The following is a 12,573-nucleotide window of genomic DNA, read 5'->3' as shown; positions in this document are numbered from 1 at the left end:
TCATTGAGGTTGGGAAAGATGTTATGAGAGACGTTGCAACATACTGAATTCCTAAAAGTGCTCTATCACATGGATGTGGGGATAATGTTTCCCCTAAGGAATCTAAAAATAGAGGTCACTTTCTCAGATGAGATAGGTTATTGAAGCTAACCAAGACAAAATTTCTTCGTTCTGATGGTGATGAATCTATACAAATCTCTATCTTAGAGGGCTGTGGAGAATTAGCTCAGTTAATAGATTTCGCAAGATTAAGATAATTGAAGGACATGGGGATAGTGCGGGGAAATTAAGTCTCATCTTCTGCAATAAGCCATAATGCATTGGTCTGAGGTAGAACAGCAGCCTTTGATTTAATGCTGTTTTAGTCTGATTTAGTCCTGACGAAGGGTCTCGGCCTGAAACGCCGACTGCGCCTCTTCCTATAGATGCTGCTTGGCCTGCTGCGTTCACCAGCAACTTTGATGTATGTTGCCTTTGATTTAATGACTGGTGCAGACTGGAAAGGCCAGATGTTGGATCCGGCACCGGGACGAACTGCCCCTGTCCCCCCCCCCCCCCGCTCCTCCCATTTCCATCACAAGCATTCCTTCTGATTTTTATTCACCTGTCACCGTCTCCACTCCAGGGTCTCGGCCCGGGTCACGCGCTTTCACGCCCCTTATCCGCGTGTCGGGAGACCCCAGCAAACTGAACCCACCCCCTCCCTCACGAACGTGTTCGTTTTCCCCATGCACGTGTCCGTTCGGTTGGGCTCGCGCGCTGTCAGCAGCAGCACTTCCGGGTGAAGCGCTTCACCGATTTGCGATAGCGTGTGGAAAGTGGCAGCGGGAGCGGCGAACGGTAAGCCGGCGGTCGTTAATGTCCGTGATAGATTGGAGATTGCCGTTTCCCGTCGTGAGGTAACGGAATGGATTTCCCCGGGGGTTTTTAGTGGGGGTGGGGGGGTGCGGGGGTGTCCAGCCAGTTGAGCAGGACCGAGACAGTAGCTACCGCCGCCCCTCAGGACCCTCAGCCCCTTCAATCACTTGGTGATCGGGGATTCCTGTCCCAGGCATTGGCAGCCGGGATTCCGATAGCCACTGGTAGAGCTCAGCGCTCAGTAAATAAATCACATGAGCGGCCTCACCGTTGCAAGGATTCCTCGCTCATTTGGTTTAGCTTGTTCGCTTGAAGCTACTACAATGTATGTTTCTACAATACAATTATGCGCGGAATAGCAAATGGGCTCAGTTCATTATTTTAATTTCTCCACGCCAGTCAGTTTTGATTGATTGTATGCAATTGAGCCGTGTATTGTGGATTACTAGGAATCGTGTTCACGTTGCTTACGTGTCGCAGGAATTTTTGCTGACCTCCTATTTTAATCCCTTGGAGCTCCGTTTAACTATTATAGTGATGTACAGGCTTCAGTATTTCTGATGGAATGGTTTCCTGAGTTGCACCAAAGAAGCTTGCATCTGAGATGAAAATGAAGCTCTGGAATTGATCTATCAATGAGGGCATGTTACATAAAAATAAAATTAACTTAGTAAGCTGCCTTTGCAATAATTGGTTTAATTTTTGTTGATTTCAGTTCTAGCACGCATCTCTGGTTGGTATAGGCATTTACATTCTAAATGATATTTTCTGTTCGTAGCTAAATGTAAAAGATTTTTGATCGCTGTAGTTTTATATGCTGTAGTGTAAACTGCTGACTGTTCATATTTGTTTCATCTACAGCCAATATCATATTAAATATTAACTATCAACTCGTTATCTTAGGTTAAAGCTTGCAGTGTTTCACAAATGTTTTATTTAATTGTCCGTTCAGAATGTAAAAATCTATATTACTGGGAAACATGCTAGGCAAAATAAATGGCTGCAGTGATAGTGGATGCAGCGGTTATAATCTGTCACAATTCTTTATATTCTGTAGAGATGTCAGAAGATTAGAAAATTATAAATGTTACTTCACTGTCAAGAAAATCAGGGCAGACACTGACAATCTATTTCAATGACTGAAGTGATAATGGGAAAGACAGAAAGGTGATGTTGAGGTCAAGGTTAGATTACATTTGAATCGATTGAAAGGTGGAATAGGCACATTTGGTCATTTTGGCATACTCCTGCTTGTGTCCTTGGACTATTTTTGATCAATTCATGAAGTTGGAAAGAAATGTTTGTTGGTGTAAAGTGAAAATTTAAAGCTTAAAGTATGGTCTGAATGAGGTAGATTTGTGTTGAGAAATTATCTATAGTTCTAGTATAACATTTTTTACGGGAGTTGGGAAGCGCCCCTCTTCCATCCATACCTAAGATTTCCTTTGTAAATGAGCAGTACAAATTCCTGTCAATTCCCTCCTTCTTCACTGATCTCCCTCCCGGCACGTATCCAAGGGAAAGTGGAACAAGTGCTACACTTGTCCCTACACCTCCTCTCTCACTGTCATTCAGGCCTGAACAGTCTGTCCAGATGAGGCAACACTTCACATGTGAGTCTGTTGGGGTCATATACTGTGTCTGGTGCTCCTAGTGTAGCCTCTTGTATATCGGTGAGACCAGACGTAGAATGGAAGACCGCTTCCCCAAGCACCTACGCTCTGTCCGCCAGAAAAAGCAGAATCTCCCAGTGGCCACCCATTTTAATTCTTCCCATTCTGATGTCTATTCATGGTCTCCTCCACTGTCATGAAAAGGCCACACTTGGGTTAGAGGAGCAACACCTTGTATTCCATTTGGGTAGCCTGCAACCTGATGGCACGAACATCAATTTCTCAAACACCCCTTCTTCTTTGCTATTTTCCATCCCCTTTTCCGTCTCTCACCTTATCTCCTTGCCTGCCCATTGCCTCCCTCTGGTGCTCTTCCCCTCTTTCTACCATGGCCTTCAGTCTCTTTCACCAGTCAACTTCCCAGCTCTTTACTTCATCCCTCCCCCTTCAGGTTTCACCTATCACCTTGTGTTTCTCCCTTCCCCCCCAGCTTTTAATTCTACTCAGCTTTTTTTTCTCCAGTCCTGCTGAAGAATTTCAGCCCAAAGCATTGACTGTACTCTTTTCCATAAGTGCTGCCTGGTCTGCTGAGTTCCTTCAGCATTTTTTCGAGGAACTTGCCAGGAAAATGGATGAAAGCAAAGCAGTGGCTGTTGTCAACATGGACTTTAGTAAGGCATTTGAAAAGGTGCTGCATGGGAGGCTGGTTAAGAAGGTTCAGTCTCAGCATTCAGAGTGAGGTACAGGTGTCCTCCACTTTTTGAACGTTCGCTTTACGAAACCTCACTGTTACATAGGACCTACATAGGACCTGTTTTCGCTTTCAGAAGGTGTTTTCACTGTTACGAAGAAAGGCAGCGCGCGATAAAAAATCAGCGCGTGATAAAAGGCGGCGCGCACCCTGAGCAGCCGCTCTCCCCCGGATTCGGAACGGCATTGCTTTGACACGTTGCATTGAGCAGCAGTTAGCAAGATGAGTTCTAAGGTGTCGGAAAAGCCTGAAAGAGTAAGGGTGTTACACTTAGCGTAAAACTGGACATAATTAAGCATTTCGATCGTGGTGAACGAAGCAAGGACAAAGTGAGTTTGGCTTGTGGAAGTTAACGAAGATGATGTTGAAGAGATTTTGGCATCCCATAACCAAGAACTGATAGATGAAGAGCTGATGCAATTGGAAGAGGAAAGGATAACAATCAAAACCGAATGCAACTGAATGCAAATGCATGAGATTTTCGCTGCAATGATAAATGCAACGATGCAATCGCCTCTGATCTGAGCTGACGTTTACGTGCCGGGCAGCACCTAATTAATTAGCATGTTTATTTCAGCATTTTTCTTAACGATGTGCTGTGTGCCTCCCGGCTACCGCTGCATTCTTCATAGCAACTTATCAGGTCGGCGGCCCGGAGGGTGGGGGCCACTGCACCACCCTGCCTGCGATGACTCAGCCTAGCACACCATCATCAGTGTGCTCAGCGCTGTTTTCCCAATTCTAGTAAGTGATACCACACTGTACATACATTATTTCTACTTTATATAGGCTGTGTATTTTTACGTATTATTTGGTAGATTTGGCAGCTTCATAGTTTAAAGGGTACTGGAGAGCGCGTTTATACCAACAGCGCTGGCATGAGATTTTCTGCCGAGAGTGCTTGCGTGAGATTTTCGCTACGGAGATCTGTGCAGGCAATCGTTGCAGAGAAGTACAGTATTTCTACTTTATATAGCCTGTGTATTTATCGTATCATTCCTGCTTTTAATATATGTTACTGTTATTTTAAGTTTTGTGTTATTTGGCATGATTTGGTAGGTTACTTTTGGGTCTGCGAACGCTCACAAAATTTTCCCATATAAATAAATGGTAATTGCTTCTTCGCTTTACGACATTTCGGCTTACGAACCGTTTCATAGGAACACTCTACCTTCGGATGGCAGGGGAAACCTGTATTAAATTGGTTTAGACATTGTCTTTGTGGGAGAACCCAGAGAGTAGTAGTAGAGGGTTGCCTCTCTGACTGGAGGCCTGTGACTAGTGGTGTGCCGCAAGGATTGGTATTGGGTCCTTTGTTGTTTGCCATCTATATCAATGATTTGGATGATAATGTGGTTAACTGGATCAGCAAATTTGCAAATGACACCAAGATTGGCGATGTAGTGGACAGTCATAAAGGCTATAATGGCTTGCAGAGAGATCTGCATCACCTGGAAAAATGGGCTGGAAAATGACAGATAGAATTTAATGCAGACAATTGTGAGGTTTTGCACGTCGGTAGGACCAGCCAGGGTAGGTCTTACACAGTGAATGGTAGGACACTGAGGAGTGTGGTAGAACAAAGGGATCTGGGAATACGGATACATAATTCATTGAAAGATGGGATGTTATATTGAAGTTGTATAAGATGTTGGTGGGGCCTAATTTGCAGTATTATGTGTCGTTTTGGTTGCCTACCAATAGGAATGATGTAAACAAAGTTGAAAGAGTGCAGAGAAAATTTACAAGGATGTTGCCAGGTGTGGAGGACCTGAGTTATAGGGGAAGATTGAATAGGTTAGGACCCTGCTCTAAAATTGTTGTATGACTTGAGCCATGATTCCTGGAACTAGTTAATCTTCTCAGCATTCTTGAAGCTTTTCCATTCCAACTATAGCACAGCTCCTCGGGTTGGACACTCTAGGAACTGTACTAGTGGAAGAATGTGGATGGACAAGAATCAGTGGATGTAGGGTATTTGAACTTTCAGAAAGCTTTCAGTAAGGTTCCAGATAAGTTTTAAAAAACTGTGTAAACTTAAAGCGCATGGAATTGGGGGAACATACTACTGTGGCTAGCATGTTGATTAGCAGACAGGAAACAGTGTAGTGGGAAAAGAAATCAATTATAAGTGACAGAAAATGACTCATTGGCTACTGTAGGGTTTCGTACTTGGACCTCTGTTATTTAAATTGTGTATAAATCTTCAAGATAAGTGAAATAAATGTAATAATGTGGATATCTGTGGATGACAAAGCTGGGATGGATTTTGAGCTGAGAAGCTCCAGTTTAAACAGGTCAAGTGAGTGGGGAAATACCTGGAAGATAATATGTCATGTGAATAATTGTGAAGGTATCCACTTTGGCAAAAAAAACAGGAGGTAAGTTGATTATATGCATGGCTAAGGACTAGGGATGAGGGAGTTGCAATGAGGACATGGATGTTCTTGTAACCCAGGTGGTTAGCAAATGTCCATTGGCCTTCATGGTGAGAGATTTGCGTTCATGAGGAGGTTGTCTTAATACATTCATGTATTGGTTTTTGGTGAGTATTGTGTATAGATTTGACATCCTTACTTGAGAAAGAATGTTCCTACTATGGAAAGAGTGAAACAAAAGTTCACCAGGCTGACTTCTGGGATGTCAGAACTAATATATGAAATGAAATTGAAATTACTCAGTTTCTGTTTACTGGAGTTTAGTAGAATGAAAGATGACCTTGTTGAAACACACAAATTCCTGATGGTAGTGAACAGACTTGATGCAGGAAGAATGTTCACAATCAGGAGTAAGTCCAGAATTGAGGGCAAAAGTAAACAAAATAGAACAAGCTGTTTAGGACAGGAATGATCAAGATGGCCTGGCGCTGGTGAACTATGGTGATGTATTGTGCGCTGCTTACAAAATTTCTAAATATACCTCTTCTGAATTACTCTCACTGCAATCTGCGGCCTGTAATTTCCCTTTAAGCAACAAGCTTTTGAACCGTCATAACGAATTGGAGATTTCACAATCTTCTGATGAATTTATCAGATTTAACTCTCAATCATGCAGGTAGAGTACCTTCAAGTGAACCAAAACTACATCTTCATGGCCAGAAGAGAGGGAGGAGGGGAGGACTCCAAGTGAGGTTGAAATGCCAAAGAATGAAAGTTCCTCTGCCCAGCAACTTGTTAACAAGTTGCTGAAAAATAAGCCTGAGGACCTATGTTCAAGATTGCTTTATCGGGTGGAAACGAGAGATTGCTCTCTATTTCACTGAGACATGGCTCACTCTGGACATGCCAGATATGTCTGAAAGACCCAAAGGCTTCTCAACACACAGGACGGACTAGACTGTTGACTAAGAGCAAGCAGAAGGAGGAGTCTGTGATTCATGGTAAGCTGCTCATGGTGCTCGGACATAGTGATCTTGTTGCACTCTTGTTTCCCCAATCTCAAACATATAATGATCAAGTGCCAACTGTTGTACTAAACAAAGGAGTTCTCCTCCATGGTCCTGACCGCAGTTTACATACTGCCAAAAGCCAATGTTAATCAGGCACTCAAGATATTGCGTGCTGCCATTACCAAACAAGGAACAGCCCACCCCAATACATTTCAAATCATAGTCAGGAATTCAGTCAGGTTTCTTTGATGGAATCTTTGCCCAATTATCATCAGCAGCACCAGAGGTCTGAACACATTCAACCACTGCGATACTACGATTAAGAATGCCTACCATTCCATGGCTAGACTGCATTTTGGGAAATCTAATCATTTGGCTATTTTCTTATCAGGTCCAGAGCAGATGCCATTTCATTGGCTCTTCACTCAACCCTGAAACTTCTGGATAACAAAGGTACGTACATCAGGATGCTCTTTATCAACTACAACTTGGCATTCAATACTATCATCCCATCAAAACAAATCAATAAGCTTCTAGACCATGGCCTCAATGCCTCCTTGTGCAATCAGATCCTCGATTTTGTCACTACAGACCCAGGTCAGTTTGGATTTGCAACAGCATCTCCTCACAATCTCCATCAACACAGGTGCAACACAAGGCTGTGTGCTTAGCCCCCTGCTCTACTCACTCTTCACTAATGATTGTGTGGCTAAGCACAGCTCCAGTGCCATATTCAAGTTTGCTGATGACACCACTGTGGTGACACCAAAGGTGATAATGAATCAGCATATAAGAGGGAATTGAAAATCTGGCAGAGTGTGCTGCAACAACAACCTTACTCAATGTCAACAAGGCCAAGGAACTGATTATTGACTCCATGAGCCAGTCATCATCGGAGGATCAGAGGTGGAGAGAGTTAGAATCTTAAAGTTCCTTGGTGTTGTCATTTCAGAGCATCTATCCTGGGCCCCGCACGTAAATGCCATTGCAAAGAAAGCACAGCAATGCCTCTACTTCCTTAGAGGTTTGCTAAGATTCAGCATGACATCTAAAACTTTGACATTCGTCTATAGATGTGTGATGGAGAGTATATTGACTGGTTGCATCATAGCCAAGTATGGAAACGCCAATGCCTTTGAGCAGACAATCCTACAAACAGTAATGGAAACAGCCCACTCCATCACAAATAAATCCCACCACAGCTTTGAGCACATCTATGTGGAGTGCTGTTGCAGGAAAGCAGCAGCTTTCATCAAGGATGCCCGCTGCCCAGGCCAATCTCTCTTTGTGCTGCTGCCATCAGGAAGAATGTACAGGAATCCCAGGACTCACCACCAGGTTCAGGAACAGCCATCAAGCTCTTGAACCACAGGGATAACTTCACTATAGGGAAACTAATCCCACTGAACTGGACTCGTCTTCAATGACTCTTCATCTCATGTTCTCGATTTATTGCTTATTTATTTGTTGTTGTTGTTGTTACTACTGTATTTGCATAGTTTGTTGTCTTTTGCACTTTGGCTGTTTGTTCGTCAAGTTGGGTGTAGTCTTGCATTGATTTGCTGTGAATGTCGCAAGAAAATGAATCTCAGGGTTGTATATGGTGACATATATGTACTTTGATAATCAATTTACTTTAAACTTTTGAAGAATTTCCTCACCAAAAATGGTAAACTCCGTATCACAGAAGGCTGAGTCCAAATCATTAAATATGTTTATAATTTCAAAGTATGAATATGGATATGTTACCTTTTACTACCTTAAGATTTATTTTCTTGCAAGCATTTACAAGAAAGAACTAAATACAATAAAATTTATGGAAAACTACATATAAACAGACAAAGACCCTTCTTTTGCCAACACAAGGAATTCTACAGATGCTGGAAATTCAAGCAACACACATCAAAGTTGCTGGTAAACGCAGCAGGTCAGGCAGCATCTCTAGGAAGAGGTACAGTCGACGTTTCAGGCCGGGACCCTTCAACAGGACAAAGGGTCCCGGCCCGAAACGTCGACTGTACCTCTTCCTGGAGATGCCACCTGCCCTTCTTTTGCCAATGGGTTGTTTGGCAAACTTTGCAAATACAAACAAATATTGAGAACATGAGTTGTAAAGAATCCTTGAAAGTGAGTCTGTGGATTCTGGAATCAGTTCTGAGTGGTGATGTTGCAGTTACCCATGCCTGTTCAGGAACCTGATTGCTGTAGGGTAATAACTGTTCCTGAACCTGGTGATGTGGGAGCCAAGGCTTCTTTATCTCCTGCCCAGTGGTAGTAGAAAAAAGTGAGCATGGCCTGGATGGTAGGAGTCTTTAATGATGGATGCTGCTTTCTTGTGGCAGCGCTCCACATAAATGTATACTCAGTGGTGGAGATGGTTTTGCCTGTGATGGACTGGGCTGTATCCACAACTTTTCTGTAATCTTTTCCATTCCTAAGCATTGCTGTTTCCATACCAGGCTGTGATGCAACCAATTGGGATACCCTCCACTACGCATCTATGGAAGCTTGTCAAGGTTTTGGTGACATGCCAAATCTACACAAAGTCCTAAGAAAGTAGAGGCACTGTCGAGTCTTCTTTGTGATGATATTTGCCTGCTGGTCCCAAGACAGATCCTCTGATATGTTGACAACAAGGAATTTAAAGCTACTGACCCTCTCCACCTCTGTTCCTCTAATGAGGACTGGCTCACTATCTCTGGCTCCTTTCTCCTGTATTCAATAATGAGCTCTTTGATTTTGCTGACGTTGAGTGAGAGGATGTTGTTGTCGCATTCAACCAGATTTTTAGTCTCCCTCCTGTATGCTGATTAAATATACTGATTGGAATTAGATATGACTGGTTGTCCATTGTATCTGACAATGACAGTTAGATTTGTGCAGTTCTTCAGATGATATGAACTATATGAGGAAACCTTTGTGGGAGAGTGTTAAAGTGGAAGCCGTTACACAGGGGTGGTTCCACTCTCAACCTCAGAAGTCTGGGTCCAGTGGTACAAGTAGTCATCACAACTGGGGTCTTCCTTGGTTGCAATAGATGACCATGACTACTGCTGTGCCTTGTCATGCTCTTCGCTATCCACGAAGCATTGTAGAATCACCTTCCTGGCTGTTGAATCTAACTGTTGATCTCATCTGCCCAGTCAACCGGATCCGACTTCACATGCTTGGACAGGCATGTCCATATCTCACTGGGGTAAGAGGCCCACAAGTTACCCTTTCCTGGTTTAGACTGCCTGTTGAAGCAGTGTACTGGGATGTGGCTGCTGTCACTTGCAAACAGCTAGTTAAGAGCCACAGATGAGAGCCAAGTGTTCAGTGGGGACCAAGGGTGAGTGGGCTGGCCCAAAATGGACATGACCACCCCCTTCAATAGAGGTGCTACCCCTCCCTGAACACCGCAGAATAAGATATAATTCTGACTAAAGAGATTAAGAGATATAAAATAAAAGCAGGAATGGGATAATCATCTGTAATTGTATTAACGGAAGAACAGGCTTGAAGGTTCAAGTGGCTTTCTAATCCCAAATCAGATTAATTATCACTGATTTAGGTGAGATGAAATTTGCTGTTTTGCAGCTGCAGTGCAATGTAAAGATAAAAATTACTACAAATTACAAAATAAAGTGAGAAAGAAGGAATAATGTTCATAGGTTTATAAACTGTTCTGGAACCTAAAATATTCAGTTTGTTTTCTGTAATCTGTCCTTTGTAATGCACAGAGTTGATGAAACTAATCTGGTGCAGGTTGGGTGTTGTATTCCCTGTGTAAGATCTCTAAAGTCAGTGCTTTCTTCCCTGTATCCACAGAGGCTATTTGTTGAAACCCCAGTGATTACCTGTAACGAAGTTTGGGACTTATAGTTTTGTCTGTGTTCAGACTTCATGTGGAGCTGCCAGTATTTTTTTGAAAATTGAGGTATATACTGTGGTTATGATAAAATCAGTATTTTCCTAGTGATTAAACATGTCTGCCTTGATTTTAAACTTCAACATTGGGATATTTTAAAGATAATCACTTTACATTGGTTTGAATATTGATTTGTTAATCTGAAGCCACAAATTGATACTGGGGAAAAAATAAGACTGTTTACTTTGATTTAATTTTACACTACCATAAATCAAATAATTGGTATATAGCACTTATGGCACTCTAACAGACCAATTTGCTCAAATAGTATAAAGCAATACAGGTTTCCCCCGCCATCCGAAGGTAGAGCGTTTCTATGAAATCGTTCATAAGCCGAAAGGTCGTAAAGCGAAGAAGCAATTACCATTTATTTATATGGGAAAATTTTGTGAGCGTTTGCAGACCCAAATATAACCTACCACCTCATGCCAAATAACACATAAAACCTAAAATAACAGTAACATATAGTAAAAGCAGGAATGATATGATCAATACACAGCCTATATAAAGTAGAAATACTTCTCTACAACGATAAATACTTCTCTACAACGATTGCCTGCACAGATCTTCGTAGCAAAAATCTCACACAAGCGCTCTTGGCAGAAAATCTCACGCAAGTGCTGTTGGCATAAACGTGCTCTCCAGTAACCTTTAAACTATGAAGCTACCAAATCTACCAAATAACACATAAAAATACACAGCTGATATAAAGTAGAAATAATGTGTGTACAGTGTAGTATCACTTACCGGAATTGGGAAAACAGTGCCGAGCACACTGATGATGGTGTGTTAGACTGAGTCATCGCAGGCTGGGTGGTGCAGTGGCCCCCACCCTCTGGGCCGCCGACCCAATACATTGCCGCGAAAAACGCAGCGGTAGCCAGGAGGCACATAGCACATCGTTAAGAAAAAAGCCGAAATAAACACGCTAATTAATTACGTGCTAGGCAGCACCTAATTAATTAGCATGTTTATATCGGCTTTTTTCTTAAAGATGTGCTGTGTGCTTCCCAGCTACCACTGCGTTCTTCGCGAATCAGTACAGTATCTGTCCGGGTCCGGGTGCTGGGGTGGTGGGACGCGGGGGTGTCATCTCATAGTCGATCAGGGCAGGCGGCTCATCTTCTCCTATGACTGCCCGCCTCGATGTCGAAGGTCGAGGTTCATCGTCTGCTGTGGCTGATGTGAAAGGCTTGCTTGACTGCTGAGCCTCGCGCATTTTTCTATCATACAGTTGTTTGTAAGCACTCAAACCATCCTGCAAATATCCCCTAAACCTACATACCCTTTTAAAATTAAAGTCGTACTTTATCATTGCAGGGAAAATCTCACGCATTTGCTTCACTTTCTGCAGTTGGTTTCGATTGTTATCCTTTCCTCTTCCAATTGCATCAGCTGTTCATCTATCAGTTCTTGGTCATGGGATGCCAAAACGTCTTCAACATCTTCTTTGTCAACTTCCACAAGCCAAACTCACTTTGTCCTTGCTTCGTTCACCACGATTGAAATGCTTAATTATGTCCAGTTTTACGCTAAGTGTAACACCCTTACTCTTTCAGGCTTTTCCGACATCTTAGAACTCATCTTGCTAACTGCTGCTCAATGCAACGTGTTTAAGCAATGCCGTTCCGAATCCGGGGCAGAGCGGCTGCTCGGGGTGCGTGCTGCTTTTTATCGCGCGCTGTCTTTCTTTGTAACAGTGAAAACACCTTCTGAAAGCGAAAACAGGATACTAATGTAGGTCTTTCGTAACGGTGAAGTTTCGTAAAGCGAACGTTCAAAAAGCGGGGGACACCTGTACATGCACACGATATGACTACTTACACCACATAGTGTGCATACAATGCAGAAGTAGACCATTTAATTCTTTCAGCTTGCTGTGCTGTTCAGCAACGTTGTGGTTGATTACCTCCAACTTCATTTCCTGCAGTATCCATGGACTTACTGTTTTCCTAAATATCCAGAAATATAATGATATCTTTTCTGGATAAATTTGACTGAATCTCCAGTGTTCAGGGTAGAGAATTTCAAAGATACATTGCTCTCTAAATTA

General features: G+C 42.7%; 1 protein-coding gene across 6 annotated transcripts in view; it reads left to right on the top strand.

Moving 5' to 3' along the window:
* Positions 1–628: 628 nt before the first annotated feature.
* Positions 629–12,573, top strand: part of LOC134349356 (sideroflexin-1) — a 93,453-nt gene continuing 81,508 nt past the window's right edge. The window contains exons 1-2 of one of the 6 annotated variants that reach the window (XM_063053544.1): positions 629–840; positions 7,002–7,063. The gene's annotated coding sequence lies outside the window, so the exon portion shown is untranslated. Of the gene's footprint in view, positions 900–1,160; positions 1,184–7,001; positions 7,064–10,506; positions 10,530–12,573 lie in introns of those variants that run through there. The other 5 variants (XM_063053543.1, XM_063053542.1, XM_063053546.1 and 2 more) reach the window with 5 other exon arrangements.

Source organism: Mobula hypostoma, chromosome 7, assembly GCF_963921235.1.
Source record: "Mobula hypostoma chromosome 7, sMobHyp1.1, whole genome shotgun sequence".
Lineage (NCBI taxonomy): Eukaryota > Metazoa > Chordata > Chondrichthyes > Myliobatiformes > Myliobatidae > Mobula > Mobula hypostoma.
The sequence above is the reverse complement of the archived record's forward strand: the minus strand, read 5'-3'. Positions and strand labels throughout refer to the sequence as shown.